Source organism: Squalius cephalus (assembly GCF_949319135.1).
Source record: "Squalius cephalus genome assembly, chromosome: 14".
Taxonomy (NCBI): Eukaryota; Metazoa; Chordata; class Actinopteri; order Cypriniformes; family Leuciscidae; genus Squalius; species Squalius cephalus.
This window is the reverse complement of record NC_137135.1, coordinates 26,456,706-26,474,400: the sequence shown is the minus strand read 5'-3', so window position 1 is coordinate 26,474,400 and position 17,695 is coordinate 26,456,706. Positions and strand designations below refer to the sequence as shown.

The following is a 17,695-nucleotide window of genomic DNA, read 5'->3' as shown; positions in this document are numbered from 1 at the left end:
AATCCTTGAAGATTTTTAGACTGAAAAGGAAGTTTTTGAAAAGCAAAAATTTGAAAAGGAAATTTGATTTCTCATGATATGACCCCTTTAAATACTAAGGTTATTCCAAACGGGTAGCTATCATGTATACAAAATTCATGGTGCTTCATAAAATACTTCCTCAAAAGCATCTCACACAACATTCAATGTTTCAAGTTGTGCAAATATGCAAATTCTCAACTTCAACTGAGACTTTTTCCTTTATTGTCTCTTGATTCTGCATGAACATAAAAGCAAGTTACCGCCAAAAGAACACAGCGTGAACCATTTCACAGGTAATAAAGTCTGCTGATGATGGATTACTTTTATACAGCAGCTTTTATCTGGGAGCCTGAAGCCGTTTTAGTGTGAAGGAGGAGACCTCGCGGCTCATCACACACTAATCATGCACTTACAGCACTGAACCATCTGAATCATCAGCTAGACAGCCCCAAAAACCACACTGCTCTCAGCCCAAAGACTTCACCACACTCAGGAGGTGGAACATCACAGGCACAGGAACAAAAGCTCCTCTGAAGGGACTGCACAATTATTTTATTATTATTATTATTATTATTATTATTATTATTATTTTGTTCAATTTCTCATTACAAAAATCTGGATCTAGGATATGTTATTAAGAAAAATGTAGAGTAAAATATACATGGAGACAATCAACTGGCTTTACACATTTATACACTTTAACAGCTGAAGCAGCGAGATGCTTACATTTTGCATGAATCCGCCTCCCCAAATCTGGATAAACAATCCACTGATCATTCACTGTGACATTTAATCTATTATTCTGAAAGCAAAAAAGCTCTGGAAAACAACAACAAATAGAGACTGGGAGAAAAGGGTCATAAAACAATAATTAAAATACCTCCTATTAGGAGGAACCAGAGCCGTTGAAAAACATATCATATTTAACGGCTCTGGGAGGGACGTCTCTGATTGTAGGACCCGATAAGTCCGTTTTAGCCAATCGGTGCGCAGTATTTAGGTCAGGTGACAAGGCTGCTAGTCTCTTTGAAAAGACGCGCTAGCTGAGAGGAGTTTCGATGAAGGATAATTTCAACAAACTTGATGAACCCGTGATATCTTCGGGCATAAAAGGAAAGACTCCCTGTATTGCGTGTAATCACAACAACAAAGTTTGTCAGGCATCTATGTCAGCTGAGGAGATTAATGTTACAAAGATTAACAGAGTGTTTATTATATATCATTAGGCTACTTGGTTTAATTTAACTCTGAAACATGAAATGTGGAGTTATCCGCTTTTGCCAAAAAAAAAAAAAAAACTTTTAATATATAAAAAGCATACTTTCAATGAACTTTAATTTAGCAAATTACCTGTATTTTGTTGTTGTTGTTATTATTACTTAATTAAAACAACCCAGCTGCAGTTTGATTGATATTACTCAATGCACAATAAAAAAATAAATAATAAAAAACATGATTTATGAAGAACGGAGTTATCAGTTTTTGCAAATGAACTCTTCTGTAGTAAATGTCCCAACTGGAAGAGGGCGTGCAATTTTCAAAGAGTTTAATTAAACGTTCAATGTTATATATTTTGGTTGCATTTAAGTTAATAAAAATGTAACTGGTTGTGTGAACAAAATATCAATAAATCAATCGATATAGCCCTGAATCAAATCGAATCGTATCGCAGAACTTTTTGAATCGATATAATTTCGTATCGTGATGAACTGTCCGATTTACACCTCTATGTGAGAGCATGGAGATGTGCTTATATTCAGATTGATTCATGCTTTGTGCTGATGCACTTTGTCCTTTCTCTGAGACTGAGTCTGTACAAAATCAAAACAATATTACAAATCAGACCTGTAAAAAGTAAATAAATAGTAATCCCCCCCCCCCCCCCCACACCCCCACACTCATATTTTCATAACATTTTAAAACAACAATAGCCATCTTATTAACCCACACATTCTGTTGAGATTGTCTTTATGCTTAAGGTCACAGATATCAGATTATACCACAGATACCTCAGCTCAGACACTATCATGATTGTAACAATATTATCATAGAACCTTTTTCTCTTAAAAAAAAATTAACTCATCAAAACCCAAATAACAGATATTATCGAAGCTTTCACCATCTATCACAAAGTACAGACTTGAATGATTGTTGTGCGAAGAAAGGACTTATAGTAATACATATTGCTTCTGTTTGGAGGCATTTTGACTCCAGCAAAAACACATTAACCAAAAACTAATCCAAATAGACAATTTGCAGGATTGTGTCGCGGGCGGGTGGACGGATTGACGGACGGACGAACGGACGGACTGATTGATTTGTGGTTTCTTGTAACATACAAATTTATTGTGTACAAAATAGAGAAGAGTTTTCTAGCCCCCTGAAGGAGTTGAGAGTAAACAACAAGGTATGCCAGAAACCAGATCAATTTCCTAACTGGGTAAAATCAATTGACTCTCAGTGTCATTGTTATTAAACTGGCAACAATATTGAGTGTGTTGACCAAGCAGTGTGCCGCATAAGTCTGTGACCAGAGGTGAGCATTTCATTGTGTCGGGTCAGACTGTGGTGGCTTGGAAGTCTTTGGCTTTGTGGCAGATATTTGCAGACCTCCCACTACAGCTCCCGGTTACTGTGGTCATGTCCAAAGCTAGAGGATCATCATTCACTAGCACTGAGAAAAATCCATCCAGCAGAGTCCACCTACACACTAGTGCACTCAACAAAAAAAAGTGAGTGAATGAGAAATGGAGAGGGAGAGAGTGGCAGACAGGAGCAGAATGAAAAATTAAATAGCAAATGAAATATTTTCATTTAGAGATAAAGAAAGAGCCATTCTTTGTCCGGGTCATTGTAGAGGTCCAGTAATCCCATTTAAAATGAACATGGACCATGAATCACCCTACATCCTGGTCCAAGAGCTTCAGTCTCAAAGGGATCTTTGAACATGTAGGCTAACCTGCTTCTGGCTGCTCTGAAATCTCTCTCTTTTATGTAATCGATCTTTTAATCACAATTTAATGCTTTACTTTCACTGTTATGAAGCGCAATGGACTGCAAAGCATTAAAACTTCATAAAGGCAGCACTGGCTAATCAGCAAAGCGATATTGATAATGAAGAGTGGAAATTATTTCACTATTATGGGTTATACTGTACCTTGCCACTTCACTGGTTTAGGCAAAGGTAAAATTTGAGACTGAAATCATGCAGTAGATTGTCCGTTGTCAGTACTGAAGCTGAGAAAGGGCCATTATATCCTCTCAATTTATTCCTTAACTAAACTTATCAGTATATAATTAGCATTTTATAGAACCATATTTAAGTAGCAGGACTTAAAGTCACCATGAAATCAATATTGTCCACTCTTGTTTGTTTTTTTTGTTGTTGTTTGTTTAGATTTTTTTTATGAAATATTGCCGTTACGTTCAATGACGTATTTATTTTTTTCATTTCTCCCCGTTTCTCTCAAGCAGGAAGTAATGGCTTCCACCTAAGCACCACCTTTCCAAAGAGCTGTGTGTGTCTCAACCCAAAAGCTTTACTAGTTTATGATTTATGAAAAATCCCACACTTTTATTGTTTGAGAAGACATTTCACTCATATATCCACCACAACAGGGAATAAAACACTATCGCAAGTTCCATTTCATGCCGACTTAAAAAAAGGCACATTACTGCCAGATGTAATTGTGTTAAATTAAAACATTATATATAAAACAACTTATATTTTTAAATACACACACTTTTACTTGTATATCTTGCAGAAATGATTATTTTACATGAATGACACTCTCAATCCAAGGACTTTCCTTGAAAGTTTTGAAAAATCCAAGCCAAGTTATTTTTTGTCTAAAATTGGCAGGCTGTAGAAATTGCTGAGAAGCCTGAACATTGCTTACAGTAGCAAAACTTTATCTCACAATGTATGGCAACAACAAGTACGGAAGCCCTGAAACGCAACGTTAAAAAAAAAAAAAACCATAAAAAAAAAATACAAAAATTCTAGTACCAAAATAATAAAAATAAAAAATCCGTCAAAAAAAAAAAAAAATTCTAGTACGTTAAAAAAAAAAAAAAAAATCCGTAAATTTTTTTTTTTCTAGTATTTCGAGATTAAAGTCGAAACGTTTCGAGATTAAAGTCGAAACGTTTCGAGAATAAAGCCGAAACGTTTTTAGAGAATACAGTCTTCTGTAGAAGTTGCGTGTGTGTGCATTCATAACGGTGCGTGTCCACTGGTGCATAGGGCGTGTTTCCAATTCTGAATTTTGTGTGTGTGTGTGTGTGTGTGTGTGTGTGTGTGTGTGTGTGTGTGTGTGTGTGTGTGTGTGTAAAGAAATGCACTTGTGAAGTCGAACTGCCTCGGACATGGATCTACACAAAATAGTAGCTTTTTACTTTTATCTGGGCTTTCAACAAAAAGAAAATTCGAGGTGCCAATCTACCAACATGCATTACCATGGCGTTGCCTATAGACGAGCACACAGACTCCGCCGGAGTAGGTTCACAATCTGATCGAAACTTTATGTGGCAGTGTTTTTGACGTGTTTTCGTGCTCGTCTATAATAGGCAACACTATCTGGGTCGAGAACACAACAGTAACCGCACTGATTCCTTCTTCACCGTTCTGGATACATTTTAAGTGCATCATCCTGTATCCAATCATGTGGCCGGATCCCGTTGTTTCCTCAGATATAAAGCTGGCTACCTCCATCCAGTCTGAAAAGTGTTTTCGCCTGTAAAGTCTATTCCGGCGCAGTATATTTTGTAACGTCCTAAGACAAATGGTAATGCCATGTTGGTAGATTAGCACCTGTAGAATGTCCTTTTGTTGAAAGCCCAGATAAAAGTAAAAAGCTATGTTTAGATCCATGTCAGAAGCAGTTCGACTTCACGAGCGCAGGTCTTTCCTAAAAAAAATTACGACTTTATTCTCGTAATGTTTCGACTTTAATCTCGAAACATTTCGACTTTAATCTCAAAACATTTCGACTTTAATCTCAAAACATTTCGACTTTAATCTCGAAATGATAGCATTTTATTTATTTTTTTTCAGAATTTTTTTTTTTTTACGTTGCGGTTCGACTTTAATCTCGAAACGTTTCGACTTTAATCTCGAAATGATAGCATTTTTTTTTTTTTTTCAGAATTTATTTTTTTTTTTACAGAATTTTTTTTTTTTTTTTTTTACGTTGCGGTTCAGGGCTTCCGTATTTCCGTAAACAAGAGATAGGAAGAGTAAAAAAAATAATAATTAGGATAGCTTGCATTGAAATTAGTCTCTTCAAACACAATCTAGACAATCCAAACACAATTAAATAACACATATCTTTTACATCATGTGATGTCAGTTTTACTGCAGTTGTAGAGAATAACAATGACACGGTCAGCAAATGGTCATTTTCTAGTTGTTCTCCATCTTGTCAGGCCAGCTCGCTCCACTGACCATGCTTTAAGTGAGCCTCAGTAAATGTAAACCTGAGGGCATAGCTGACATTTCTGATATAATTCAGTCAGATAGGGGTGTGCCAGAATCACAGCAATGTAGCTGTCAGTCAACATACCACGAATGTGCCTACATTAGCCCAAAATTCTCTCTCTCTCTCTCTCTCTCTCTCTCTCTCTCTCTCTCTCTCTCTCTCTCTCTCTCTCTCTCTCTCTCTCTCTCTCTCTCTCTCTCTCTCTCTCTCTCTCTCTCTCTCTCTCTCTCTCTCTCTCTCTCTCTCTCTCTCTCTCTCTCTCTCTCTCTCTCTCTCTCTCTCTAAATGTATATTTTGGTTCTAAAATGAATCCTAAAAATTTCAATGTGCTCTGACTGTTTGGCCCCACTGCATTATATACAGTACACACAAATGCAAATAGGTTCATCACAGCTTATTTGCAGATCCAAATTACATCATGAGACAAACACCACTGCACTTAAAAGTCATGGTCTACTTTTGCACATTTACACATTAGTAAATAATACCTACATGTTTTGAAATTCTCACTAAAAACACCTTTGGCTACACAAGGACAGTTATTTACTCATGTGCCAAGGCGTAGAGAATAAAAAGGCAAATATACAACAGAGAATTTTTGGCAGTGAAAAGAACTGGAACTCAAAAGCCCTATTCGGACAGGACTAGTTTCACATGGAGAGGTGGGGTGAAGTAATAATTACCAGAGTTTCTCTGTGATTTTAGTCCCGTCCGAATGTGCCATCTCAGTAATCATTACAGACAATGTCAGTAAAGATTACGGTGACTTACCTTCAGTAAAAAGGTCCGGAAAAATTAACTCAGGTAATACTAATCCCGTGCGAATAGACCCGCTGTAAATACGTACGTAAATATTTCGTCATTTCCTGTTTAAAAGTAGTTTTCCGCAGTTTTTCAAGTATGGAGACGCTTGAAAAAGCATTCAGTTGCGTTCTAGACGGTGGGACAAGCCTGTGACAGAACTCAAGTGTTCTCTTTCATAGGTTCACTCAACGCTGCGGATAGCGCAGTGGGATATTCTCTGAATGTGCCAATTGTCTGAAGCCCTATAGAATCACGCCAATTCATTGGCTGATGGCGCCCGCGCAATCTGGCTCCGCCCCGACGCTCTTACATCGCATCATTACATATTCGCGCGCGCCATCTGCTCCTCAGATTTCTCTGCCTTCAGAACGAAGCGGTCACGTTTGCCCTTCGGTCGTGATTTTTCTGAGCTCGAAAAATACGACTTCTGGATTATTCTTGGCGCTTCTGCAACTGTTCAAGCGGAACTCTGTTTCTCCTTACGGTGAAGTTGCCATGGAATACTGACGCTGTACTCCGCCATGTGCTCGTTACATCGCTAGCGACGACCCACACAGTAAGTGTGTTAAATGTTTGGGCTTTTCACATGCGCGCGAGGCAGTCATAGGATCGTCTAAATGCAAATTCTGTGAAAATTTGTTGCTCAAAACCCTCAAATCGCGGCTTGTGGTTTTTGAGAGGGAATCATTCGTCTCCCCCTGTCGCGCTCCCGAGGCCTCTCAAGGATCCGCGACTTGGGGTTCGGATGTAGAGCTTGAGGATGTGGAGTTCGCGCAGACGAGCCCCGCTCTTTCTCTCTCTCCCTCCCTCCCTCCCTCCCTCCCTCCCCTCCCCTCCCCTCGGCACGCGCGAGCCATGGCAGTCGAATTTTCGCACGATTATTTGCGCCCCAGCCCGGGAGCACGCGACGCGATTTCTTTCGGGCTGGAGGATGTACTTTTTACCGAGGCTTCCGACTCCGAGGATTTCAGGCCTACTCTCGCCGACGAGGTTATCCCGCCGAGCGGCCAGGAAGCGCGGCCTACTGCGGCCTACGCGGAGCTCGTTGACGTACTTTCGCGCGCTACGGAGAAGCTCGCTATTGATTGGCCGGACGAGCCCCGTGAATCTCAGTCGTCGAACCTCGACGAGAGATTTCTCAGTGGCCCTTATTCTAGGCCTCAACGGAGAAAGCTGCCATTTTTCAGTGATCTGCATCACGAGATTTCCAGATCCTGGAAGCAGCCTTTCTCTGTGCGCCTCAATAATGCGGCAGCTGCTGATTTCACCAACCTAGTAGGTTCTGTGGAACAGGGCTATTCCGCCATTCCGGCGATTGAGGAGAAAAATCTCCCATCACGTGCCAGGACGCCAAGGGCTCTCCTGCACAGTCAACTTCTCTACCCCACGAACGTCAACACGACACCCTCACTCAGGTATGTCGTCTGCATTACAACATCCCTCTTCCTCTTTCACATTTCTTTCAGAAATGGGAGCGCTTGCCAGGGGTATCGTCTTGGGTTCTTCGCACAGTTCGGTTCGGCTACACTCTTCAGTTTTGCCGCAATCCCCCCTGTTTCAACGGGGTCTTTCCTACTATAGTAGACAGCGCCATTCAGGCTTCTGTACTTCAGCAGGAAATTTCATCCCTCCTTCTCAAAGGAGCAATAGAGGAGGTTCCTTCAGGGGAAACCGAGCGGGGCTTTTACAGCCGTTATTTCCTGGTCCCGAAGAAGGGCGGCGGTTTGCGTCCCATACTGGACCTCCGCCGACTGAACTTCGCCCTTTACAAAGGGAAATTCAAGATGTTGACACTGAAAGCTATCATATCTCAGATTCGGCCAGGGGATTGGTTCGTGACAGTAGACCTAAAGGATGCTTACTTTCACATCCAGGTTGTACGGCGACACAGGCAGTTCCTCAGGTTCGCCTTTGGAGAAAGAGCGTTCCAGTACAGGGTCCTTCCCTTCGGCCTCGCTCTGGCCCCGAGGACATTCACGAAGTGTATGGATGCAGCTCTGGCCCCATTGCGGCTCCAGGACATCCGTATTCTAAATTACCTGGACGATTGGCGCATTTTAGCCCAGTCCAGGGAGATAGTGACCCACCACAGAGACATCGTCCTGAGTCATATCCAGTCTCTCGGTTTGAGGTTGAACTCGGAGAAGAGTGTTCTTGCTCGGGCTCAAAACACCGTTTTCTTGGGGGTGAACATGGATTCCGTTCTCATGCAGGCCCGCTTGGCTCCTGCACGGATTTATAGTCTGACGACATGCTTGGCCCGTTTTTCGCTAGGCCATCATGTGTCTGTGGGCACTTGCCGCAGGATGCTGGGCCTAATGGCCGCGGCCTCCTCCGTGCTACCGCTGGGCCTGCTCCACATGAGACCCTTCATGTGGTGGATGAAGCTCTCAGGGGTTCGGCCCTCCGGGCCAACCCTTCGCCTACTGAAGGTATCGCGCAGTTGCTTTCGAGCCCTGTCAGTTTGGCGGGACTCTCTTTTTCTTCGGAAAGGGGTCAGCATGGGTGCGGTATTTCGTCGCCAGATGATTACGACGGATGCCTCTCTCACCGGCTTGGGAGCAGTTTTCGAGGGCAGACCAACGTGTGGGGTCTGGACTGGCGAGACTCTCTCTTGGCACATAAACTGCCTGGAGTTAAGAGCCGTTTTTCTGGCTCTGCATCATTTTCTCCCTCTTCTGGAGGGACACCATGTAATTGTCAGAACAGACAACATGGCAGTGGTGTCTTATGTGAACCGGCAGGGGGGTTCTCGGTCGCGCACCCTAGACAGGCATGCGCGTCACCTTCTCCTGTGGTCTGAGAGCAGATTCCTATCTATAAGAGCAGTTCATGTCCCAGGGGTTCTGAACCTCGCAGCAGATTTTCTGTCGAGGCAGAGACTCAGATCGGGAGAATGGATGTTGAACCGCCAGACGGTGGCCCTGATCTGGGAGGTTTTCGGAGAAGCGGAAGTGGACCTCTTTGCATCTCAAGAGTCGTCCCAATGCCCGCTTTGGTTCTCCCTGAGTCCCCCGGCTCCATTAGGGATAGATGCGTTCGCTCACCCTTGGCCAACGCAGAAACTCTATGCCTTCCCGCCCATCAAACTGCTCCAGGCGGTCTTGGCCAGAGTGAGAGAGAGCGGAGTCCGCCTCCTCCTGGTAGCTCCGTTCTGGCCGTCTCAGCCATGGTTTTCGGAGCTAATTCCTCTGCTGGAATCTTCCCCCTGGAAGATCCCGGTCAGGGAAGACCTGCTGTCCCAGCTGCAGGGCAGGATATGGCATCCTCGCCCAGACATGTGGAAGCTGTATGTTTGGCCGATCAGAGGCCGTTAGCATTAAGTTCTGATCTCCCAACTGACGTTCAGGAGACCATTGCGAGTGCTAGAGCCCCTTCTACAAGGAGGCTATATTCTTCCAAATGGAAGATTTTTGAGACATGGTGCTTAGCACATGATAAGAGCCCAGTTAACTGCCCTGTGGGTTCAGTACTGGAGTTCCTGCAGGAGAAGTTTGCTTCTGGAGCAGCTGCTACCACTCTCAGAGTTTATGTCGCAGCTATTGCAGCACATAGGGAATCGGACGAGATTCCCCTGGGGAAACTAAGGTTAGTTTCGGCCTTCATGCGTGGGGTTAAGCGCCTGAAACCGGCTCGCTCCCCTAGAGTTCCCTCATGGGACCTTTCTGTTGTCCTAGAGGGTTTGACGAAGGCCCCCTTTGAGCCCTTGGAGTCAGCTCCGGAGTGGATTCTGACTCTCAAGGTTTCTCTTTTGTTGGCTTTGTCCTCATTAAAGCGGGTAGGAGACTTACAAGCTCTTTCTGTTAGCGAGTCTTGCTTGGACTTTGCTCCTGGCTTGGTCAAGGTTTCCTTGAGGCCGAGACCAGGGTACGTCCCCAAAGTTCTTTCCACAACTTTTCGCTCGCAGGTGGTTAACCTTAACGCTTTCCACCCTCCTCCATTTTCTTCTGAGGAAGATAGGAAGCTTAACTTGCTCTGCCCAGTTTGTTCTCTTAAGATATATGTAGACCGTTCAGGTGGTTGGAGGAAATCTAACCAGCTTCTGGTTTGCTTCGGTGCTGGCCGCCGTGAGCTTGCTGCATCAAATCAGAGGATTTCCCACTGGGTCACAGAAGCTATCTCGTTGGCTTACAAGGTGCGTGGCTTGCCTTCACCTCTTAGCATTAGAGCATATTCCACCAGAAGTGTGGCATCTTCTCAAGCTCTTTTTAGAGGAGCACTTTTGGAGGACATTTGTGTTGCGGCAGGCTGGTCCTCTCCGCACACTTTTGTAAGGTTCTATAATTTGGATCTTGACATGACCCCGGGTTCCCAGGTTCTTTCTGTTTGAACTCATCTTGGTCGTTGTCTCATTTATGTACCATTCATGGAAAGCGCTCTAGCTTGGCGAGTTTGGTAGTCCGTTCCCACTGCGCTATCCGCAGCGTTGAGTGAACCTATGAAAGAGAACGTCTCTGGTTACTTACGTAACCTATGTTCTCTGAATAGGGAACGAGACGCTGCGTTAGCTGCCAAGCTCCTCGCGCTGCTGACAGTTTTCTTTTCGGCAGAGAAATCTGAGGAGCAGATGGCGCACGCGAATATGTAATGATGCGACGTAAGAGCGTCGGGGCGGAGCCAGATTGCGCGGGCGCCATCAGCCAATGAATTGGCGTGATTCTATAGGGCTTCAGACAATCGGCACATTCAGAGAATATCCCACTGCGCTATCCGCAGCGTCTCGTTCCCTATTCAGAGAACATAGGTTACGTTTTCCACATACCATTCAGATCAAAAAGAAGATCGAAAGCACTTGTTAAAACATCATTTAGCATTAGGTAAGCGCCTATTACCAACATAATCCAGTCTGAAGTTAATTAATACATCGTTCGACCGGACATAGCTGTTTTATATATAGGCTATATATAAATATAGGTTATATGTGTTTGTGAACGTGATATCAGTAGGCAACGTAATACGCACTTGACGTAAGGAGTGACTGCGGTGCGTAAATCGAGTTACCTCTCCCACTTCTGCTGTTTTTACGGAGATATCTTATCCTGTGCGAATTGGCCATTAATATTACAGACGCCCTGTGGTAAAATTACATTACTCCATCTTCCCTTGTAAAGGTAATCCCGTCCGAATAGGGCTTCATTTTCAGGATTTTTTTTTTTTTTTTTTTTTTTTTGCCAAAATAAAAATAAACGAAAACCTTTAAAAAGCTACTTTCGGCTTTTATTCTCCCCCAAAAATGTTGCATTTAATTTCTGATTCTAGCTTCAGTAGGCAGTAAATATGACCATTCTTCACTGCCTTTTATGAGCCTCAGTAAATAAAACAGATAGGCAGTGCTATGAGCAGTGCTTTATAGACGCACGTCTTTTATGTTACGTCAGTTTAAATTAGGGGGAAGATGAAAAAACGGACAAGCGTCAGAGAAATAGCAGCAGGAATGAGAAAGCCAAGGTTCAGCTCTATAGCTAGTGTCTAATTAAAGCCTCAGCTGTCATAAAAGTTAGCTTCTTTTTTTTTTTTTTTTAAACTGCAGCAAAGTGAACACGCATTTCTGATAAATATGGATCAGATGCGACTGTTGTTGGTGCTTTCTCCAGTGCTGAGAATCTGCCTGTGTGTTGGCTGCCTTTGTAGAGTGAGCTGAATGAAGCTTTGTGATGTGAGGGCAATTGCAGCCAGTCAGGCTGAAACTGCACCAGTGATTAGGAAAATTGAGTTTTTCAGAGCCACTGGGCCTTTTGAATCAGACTCTGCGAGATGCCGCTCTCAGGAGCCTTTCCTGCAAAAAGACAGGTCTATACAGACACTTACTCTCTGCAGAGATTTCTGTATCCAGGTGGTACTTTTTTAGTCAGATTAATATGTTAATTTGTTATGTCAATTCTCTGAATGAAGAGTGGCTCACTGCCTGAAAAAAAAAAAAAAAAAAAAATGTTTCATAAGTGATTGTGAAGTTGGAAAGAAGAGTTGTCATTGCAAAAATCTATTGCTGCCAATAAGCGACTTGGCTTTAAAAACTTGTACAATTCAACAGTGAACAGTAAGTAAGACCACCTGTGAAAGTTTACATTTTACAAATAAATTAAACACAGAGTCCACTTAGAACAAATTGCACACTCTGATAGCGGCATTTATCTGCATGCATCTGTATTCCTATTTACAATCCTCCATCCAATTTACTAAAGGAATTATGCAAATTCATAACATAGCAATGCAAATGCATCCGCAAAATCTGTGTTGAATACAAATCACACAGCACAACTCCTGATCGAGACAATATAGAGATACGCAGGATTGGGAGAGTCACATTTAGTAGATTTGTAAAATGTTTCACTATTTCATTTGGATTACAATTTTGACTAACTTTTCCTAGAGGGCTTTATAGTGAAACTGTAAGATGCAAACATCATGTTATCAGCATGCTAATTAAATCAGCACTGACAAAAAAATACTTTAAAAAAACTTTAAAAAAAATACTTTTAAAATTTTGAGGTCTACGGAGCCCCTAAAGGGACATGGTGGTGGAAAAAAATATGAGATGGGAGGAAAAATTATAAGTCAATGCTAAAACAAAGTTTCTCGGGGGTACGCAAAACATTTGACAAATAATTTTTCCTTCATCTAATTTTTTTTCTTCACTATGTCCCTTTAGGGGCTCCGATGACCCCAAACTTTTTTTTAAACAAATATTTTAATTCAGCAAGGACTATTAAATTGATCAAAAGTTACAATTAAATACATAATTTTACAGAAGATGTTGATTTCAAATAAAGGCGTTAAGGTTCAACGTCACTAGAAAACACATTTGCATAATGCCCGCCTATGATGTACATTGTCCGCCCGCAAACAAATTGACCCGCCCTAAAACAAGTCATTTTACTGACGACTGCTTCTCAAATCTCGGAGTTCAAAGCGGGATTCGCAAAACGCCTGCTCTTGAAAGGATGGGTCAGTACAGTAGTACTACCCGGTTTATGTGGATCAGCTTGGTCCTCAGAATCACAACCTGTAAGTATGAATAATTATTGATGTATATATTTTATACAGGGTGTACAAAATACATTGAAAAATACATTCAAAATAATTTTGTGTTTTATATTGTGTAGGTCTCTGGCTAACCGGCCAAGTCACGTTATTACTGTCTTACTGAATTAGTTTGGCCAATCAGCTGTGGGCCACTATTACCATAAACTTTGTCTATTAATGCAGATTGTCTGTCATTCTAACTAATATAAAGGATGGAGCAAGATTGCACCATTATTGATCCAGTTCTCACATGTGCACCGCAATAAATAAGAAATATGTACAAAGGATTGTTGATGGACATACACTTGGTAATCCTGATGGTGAGGAATTACAGTTGCTACCTCAAAATGAGAACCATATCATTGAGAAACGTCCTGCTCGAGTTGTCCTTGCGATGGAGGCTCAGCTTAAATAACTAGTTTTTCTGATGTTTCTTCATCGGACTCACGCTCGGATTGATATGGTAAAACCCACGTCATCGTTGCTGTCTCTACAGTGTGTACAATTGATGAGGACTGAGGAAGCCTCCGGAGCTGAAGTTCAGTTATTGGATAACCCTAACCTAGTGTTGCAAGCAGTAGACCAATCACAAAAGACTGGGCTGTCTGGCCAATCAGAGCAGGGCTCGAGGAAAGGAGGGATTTAGAGAGAGTGATTCATCCGAGTCATTTGAGAATCATTGAAAAATGTGGTGATGTGCAATGTATATTATGAGAAAATTAAGTGTTTTTTGACCTTTGATGCATGTAGACCTGTTGTAGGAGACCTCCAAAAAGAATTAGGTACCTTTAAAATAGCATAATAGAGGCACTTTAAACAGGACAACTGTTTTCAACACTGATAATAATAATAAATGTTTCTTCAAGCATCAAGGACTAATGGCTGCTGTAAATTCAGCTTTTAAAATATTAAAAAATAGAAAACAGTTTTTAAAATAATTGTAATATTTCACATTATTAGTTTTTACTGTAGTTTTGATCAAATAAATGCAGCCTTGGTGAACATAAGAATCTTCTATCAAAAGCATACAAAAAATCTTACAGACCCAAATCTTTTGAGGAAACAGTAGACAGAGGAAACAGTAGACCAACAGAAATGAAGGATTTTGTTGTGCTGTTTCACTGTGGCAGTGCTGTTGCTTAACAGGTCTTATTTTCTGACTGATAGATCTGTTTTGTCTCCTGACACTTTATGGACTTGTAATGTGTATGACACACCCTTTTATTGGCCCCAAAGATTTATGATTGGTCTACACCTGGGTTGAAAAAGGATGGTGATATTGTACTAATGTGCCAGTGTGTGTTGACACCTGGGCCTTGTCCTTGTATTTGCTGCAGTGTGTTCTATTTCACAGCTGTTGGCATGTGTGCATTGTGAGCTGTCTGTGTATATTTGTGTGCTTGTGAAATGAAACCTGTGTCACTGGCATCATTTCTCTCCGTTTCTTGCACTGCCTTGGGGTTTGCCCTTTTGTTTGCCAACTAAAAATGTAGCCAGTAGTTTTGGTTATGGAGCGTTTTGTAGTGTAAAAATGTGGACTAGCACTCATTTCAGGTATAATGAATAGTGTAAATACACTTTGCATTGTATGATAAAAATTTTGAATGTATTCAAATAAATTAACGTTCTTCTTTCCTTATCCTCCTCTCTGCCTTATCCTCTCCTTGTCCAAGGTCAGAGTAAAGAGAGCCATGCACTCTTGTTTTATCACCAAACTGCTGACAGATGCAATTTAATTGTGACCGAGAGTAAAATATACCCTACTTTCAAGAGCAGGACAGAAAGAGACCTTGAAAACATCCCCTCAACTCACTTAAATCTCATCTTTTCGATCAAACGCCTCTGGTTTATCCCCAACAAAGCCACGATAATGATAAATGAGCAACACATCATAAAATACCACCTCTTACATGGTGATGCCCTTAAGACATGGGTGCTTGCGAATGAAGTATCGAGTGTAAAAATGAGATCCTTTGCCTTTTTCTCCCTACAGTATATCCTTTGTCTTTCGCATTATTTTCTCACCCTTAAGTCATTCCAAACCTGTATGACTGCGGAGTGCAAATTTGCAAAGGTGCAAAAGCACCTTCAAAGTATCTTAAAAGTGGTCAATACGCTATATTTCAAGTCTTCTGAAGCCATACAATAGCTTAGTGTGAAAAAGAAACTGATATTCTGTTTGTTATTAACTGAACATTTTGGCATGCACTCTTTTTTAGGCTTAAAATCAAGGGGTAGGCAAAGTAGTTTCTTTTGTTGTTGCTTCTATTGCCTCTGTGAAAAATCACTCTCAGATTTTGACACCAGAAGATAGGCTTTACTTCAGTCAAATAAAGCGAGTTGGTCTGCAGAGCAACTCCAATTTGTTGTCTCTGACAGCCTTCAACAGTTTTTCATATAGGTAATCCAATCAAGGTGGAGTTAATGAATTTCATATAGGCCTATACCACTATTGTATATCACACACTAAAACAAAAGATCTCTGTTTTTTCCCATGACTTCACATATGATGCTATCACAAAGAGTATTCAGTTCGTCTCATGACAGACAGTTATATGGCTGAGCACAAGATCATCTCCTGTCTTCTCTTTATGGCCACTCATCATAAGAGCACACACACATTTATAATAGTAGAATAACTTGTTAAAGTAAATGGCTATATTTTCATTGATTAATCTCATTTAATTTACATTCTGATTAATACCATTCTTCAACACTTTTTCCTGCCCACAAAATTCACACATGGGTCTTATCTAGTGAAACGATCGTCATCTTCTATCTTTTTTTTTTTTTTTTTTTTTTTAAATATATATATATACACATACTTTTTAACCACAAATGCCATTACTAAAGTTGTTTGTTTTTCATTTGACAGGTGCCTTTTCAAGATAAACCACAAGGGAGTGAATGCAGAGAAGAACACTTCAAACTCTGCTCCTGGAGGGCCACTGTCCTGCAGAGATTGATAGTACTTCCCAAATCGTAGTGTTGAAATGAGTATTCCAAAGATACCCGGATGGTCTACTTTTTCCGGTCAGAATTCGAAGTGCAGATCCGTGAACACTCTAAGGGCTAATATTGCTCGCAACCCTTCGCGCGTTGGACAAGGATTCGATAAGAATCACAAACACAAGCTTAAAAAAACTACAGACATGGAAGAAGCGCGAGTCCGGCGGTTATGTAGAGAGGTTTAGATAAAGGGGTTTGAGTGATTAATTATCAGTATCTAACCAGAGGAAAATGTATTTATTCAATGTTGTCCACATTATATTTCATCTGCAGCAGCATTGTGAACTTTTGTAAAGACACATTTAGACATTAACTTTTAAATGCATCATTATATTCAAATTGCAAACACATGAGGAGAATCTCCACATGAAAGACCCACGGCTTGCAGATCAACGTGCTACGACATTTCTCTCCGAAACGGTAGGAAATGAAATTAGATTGAATGGAGGATTTTAACTGTGACAAGATGATTGACAGGGCAGTTTATGGTGACAGGATGCACACGGCAGAGCTGTCCGTTAAGATGACGAAGTAGTATGTCCCAAAGTAGTATGGCCCTCCAGGAACTGAGCTGGACTCCCCCTGGTTCTTTCACTCATAACCAAAATTGCGGACTACGAATGGATGGAGTAAAAACATTTTTCAAAAAAGTCCAATCTCCCTACATTCACTAGCACAGAAATTCTTGTCGGTGTGAAACAGACTTTGAAAACACCCACTCTTGCTTGCTTGGTTTAGGCCTAATTGTTTTATGACTCCTAGTAATTCATCTGTCGACAAGGGGTCAGGTTTTGAAGGCAGACTGTTTATTATTCAAATGTTTAACTTTTCTCATTTGATAATTGTTTGTTTTAAAACCATTACCAGTTTGAAAACAGTTTTTTTGTTACATTTCTTTTAAAAGGTACATTTTGGAAAATTATTTTCAGTTATTTCACAGGGGTTTTTGTGGCACACAACTTCAGTTGAGCCTTGAGCTCAAGAGAACAGAAGCAAATTATTTTGTGGATTTTTTTTATGTGACGTAAAAGACATACATTATGTGTTTATTTTTATAATATGAGCCGGCATAAATGCAATCCTTGGTTCAATTTCCATGAGTCCCTCCATTGCTGTTTGAAGTGACATAGGAAAATTGTATTCTAAGATTGCATTTTGTATCAACAGGTGCTTGACACATATCATGGGCTTTCTTTCTGATTGAACCCGGGTCCTGTTTGGTTTCCTCAGAATGCAGGAACAAATCTCAAGTGCCTGTTTCTGTGGACACACACGAAAACAAGAATATCAATCTCGTTTAAGCTGTGGGGAATTTATGCATGCAAATGTAAAAGTCATAAGAAGAGAATGTTACATTA

At 41.1% G+C, this 17,695-nt stretch overlaps 1 protein-coding gene across 3 annotated transcripts in view; it reads right to left on the bottom strand.

Annotated features, from left to right (window-relative positions):
• Nucleotides 1–17,695, bottom strand: part of lingo2 (leucine rich repeat and Ig domain containing 2) — a 383,251-nt gene that overhangs the window by 325,489 nt on the left and 40,067 nt on the right. Inside the window, exon 1 of one of the 3 annotated variants that reach the window (XM_079891772.1) lies at nt 748–765. The exons of the other annotated variants lie outside the window; for them this stretch is intronic. The gene's annotated coding sequence lies outside the window, so the exon portion shown is untranslated. Of the gene's footprint in view, nt 1–747; nt 766–17,695 lie in introns of those variants that run through there. 3 annotated transcript variants of the gene reach the window in all.